Source organism: Aplysia californica, unplaced genomic scaffold (genome assembly GCF_000002075.1).
Source record: "Aplysia californica isolate F4 #8 unplaced genomic scaffold, AplCal3.0 scaffold00641, whole genome shotgun sequence".
NCBI lineage: Eukaryota > Metazoa > Mollusca > Gastropoda > Aplysiida > Aplysiidae > Aplysia > Aplysia californica.
In genome coordinates, this window is record NW_004797911.1 from 349,505 (window position 1) to 352,873 (window position 3,369).

Here is a 3,369-nt window from a genome sequence, read left to right on the forward strand (position 1 = left end):
TTGCTTTTGAATGGAAGTTCAAGAGGAAATAATTATATTTTAGGAAGAAAAAAATAAACCTCACAGCTTACTCAAAATTTATCCTGAAACTCCCACCTGTTCAGAAATGCACTTTTGTGTTTAGAAGAGTTTCTCCTATCGCTTTGCTAATCTGAATAAAGTACGATTATGAGTGCACTGTTTCAAGCTTTGGGGTAACTTTGTTCCTCATTCCTTGTGCTATTCTCTAGAAATAAATGGCATCATCTCATTATTCCAAACTGTATCCTTATTTCATTTTACATAGTTCTATTCCAAACTGGGTGATCGGTATAGTGCAGTGGTAAATATGAAAAAGACGAACACTACAATGATCTGTCTGCGGTTGTAAAAAAGTAATAACAATGCGAATGCATTTTTTAAAATTGCGTTGCGGTTGTTGGGGGGGGGGTTGTGGGTTTTTTTGGCGTTTTCTCTAAAACGCGATATTTTAAGAGGTATGGGGTTTTAGTGCAGCGAGATTTCGGAGGCAGTTTATAGGATTTCCTTGAAATTTAAATTGGCCTCAGGGTGGGCAATTGGCGTAGTTGCAACCTGTTAGAGGGGGGGGGGTTATTTATGGAATACTTTTCATATTACTACGTTCTATATGCCTCAGAGGGAGTGATTTTAAGGAAAATTTCGGTGTTTTAGCCAGTCATGTGTTAAAATCTGGGATATCTCGCTTATTTAAAATGATATTTAAAAAATCATCTTACAGGTTGCAACTATCTATACTGAGTTTATTCTGTGAAAATATTAACTCTATAGCTTTATAGATAAAAAAAATTACGCCTGCACTAAAATAACGCTTTATAGGTGGTCGTGACACCCAAAATTGTAAAAATTTGCCCGGACCGCAGAAGTAGTGTCCATCTGACTACCTGAATAACGTACAAGACCCCCAAAGTCATATAAAACGCCCTTAAATGTTTGCTAAGTCAGTGCATAACGGATTTTGAAAAAAGCATGCTGGTCTTCCCTTAAACTTGATTGCGTTGTGGTCGTATGAAGATAGACGGGCAGAAGATTTCTCTTTGTGGCAAAGAATCAACATATATATTTATAGACCTACTTTTCTACTTCTCGATCGCATAACGTAATGCTAGCAGCAAACAGACCTACTTAATTACAGTTATTTGGGTCAAAAAGCGGTGAGCAAAAGCAAATAGTAGAGGCGAGAGGCAGGGGGGGGCGCGAAGCTTTTAGAGGCTGCATGATTGTATTACTTTGATGTATTACTGAGTGTGGGCATCAAAGACGGTGTATATCAGAAGGAAATGTTTATGGTGTGTTGCAAAAAGGGGGGCATACTATCACGGGTTTGTATTTACTGAGACGTAAGTCGTGTATTGATTAAGCTGGACGATAGACAATGAGCCAACAATGAAGAAAGGAGAATGTAATAATGCACAAGCACGTGTCACAGTTTACACGTATCGTATCGCGATAGATTTCATATAGCGAAACGTGACAGACACTGGGGATCTGTTTTTCTGTGGCTGCTGGCTTGTGGACGATTGATGCAGATCTGTTTTATCTGTGCGAGGGTCCGAACCGGCTGGGAAAGAGGTTGGGTTGTTGTTGGGTTGGACCTTTCGATGAGCAGGATTTTCTGGTGTGTATTTTTTGGGAGGGTTTGTGAATGTGTTTGTGTAAAGTTATGAGTAAAGGGGGAGCGGGCTGGAGGTCGGGGGGGTGGGGTGGAGATGAAATCAGCTGACAGTACAGGACTAAGCTTATATAGAACATGAAAGGGGGTTAACGAAGACATTTTGAGAGAACATGGGGTTTTTTTCGTCGCTGTCAAGTTTCGAACCTGTACCTTTTGAATCAGAAGTGAACAACTTAACTCTGAACCACGAAAGCCCCCTCCCTAGTCAGTTAGCTATGAATACAAACTTTGCAATGGACACCAACCTAGATGTTACCCTTTCTGATAGTCACATTAAATCCATGTTACGTTATCAAATAAATTAATAATCTTGCTGCACCCGAAAGCGTACGCTCAAGTTTTAGTGGTGTGATCCGCGGTCTTCGATCCATAAAAAATAGTTAATTGATAGGTTTAAATAACATCTGCTGAATATTTATACGCCTATCGATTATATTATCTTTAAATATAGATTTTAAACGAGAATACATAAATTATTATCGCTCCTACGTAGCAGGTGGTTTTCGACCATAACTTAGGTGTGTCAGACGTAGGGAAACTATAGCCTAATCTCTCTCTTGCCCTTTAACTCCCAGTGGACCGTAGGCCATCAACAAAATTTCTCCAGCGAAGCCTGTCCTCTGCATCCTTTTCTAGCTGTTTCCATGATATCCCCGCCTTTTCCATATCCGCTTGTACCACTCGCCTCCATGTCATCTTTGGTCCTCCTTTCTTACGTTTTCCTTGTGGATTCCACGTCAAAGCCTGTCTGATGATGCTTGTTGGGGATCTTCTCAGGGTGTGCCGAATCCATTTCCATTTCTTCACCTGTATGTCTGCCTTTACTTACCTTTGGCTTGTTCTTTCCCACAGTTGAGCATTTGTGACTCGATCGTACTACATGATCTCCACTATCCTTTTTACGCATCCATTTATGAAGCTCTGCAGTTTCCTTGCTGCTGATACTGTGAGCCTCCGTGTCTCTGAGCCATAGACTAATAACGTACCCCCCCCCCCCCCACCAAAAAAGTCAAAACTGTCTCAGACGGCCATCCATCCATTGTTGAGGAGAAAATGCTCGTCTTAGACAGGTGGACTTCTCACACAGTGACATTATAATGTAAAAAAAAAAAACATAAGGGGGGGGGGGGATAGAAAGCGACCGTTTGTACAGGTTGCTATCTTAATATTATGCAGGTGGCCGTTAGAGCAGGTTCGACTGCAGATAATATTTAAGCTGACCAAAAATTGAATAACACGTATTTGTCAAATGATTGGAAGCATTGTGTATGCCTGCTTTGTGTGTATGTCTGTGTCTGTGTCTTTGACGAGGCGTCGTTATGTAAAACTTTTGGTTTGCGCAACTGACCAAGTTATTGGTTGGAAAAGAGAAAGTGGTTAATTGCGAGTAACTGCAGCGATAAGACGTTGAAGTTATAAATCCACCAACTGGGAAAAACAGTCTTGGCCTGACGTTTCAAAACCTTCCGCGTGGGATTACGACAAACGGGTCAAAACCTTGTGTGTGTGTGTGTGTATGTGTGTGTGTGTGCGCGTGTGTGTGTGTGTGTGTGTGTGTGTGAGTGTGTGTGTGTGTGTGTCTGTGTGCGTATGTGTGTGTGGATGTATGTGTTTGCGTATATAGTTGTGTGTTTTTTGTGTTTTGTGTGCATTGTGTTTGTGTGTGTGTGTGTGTG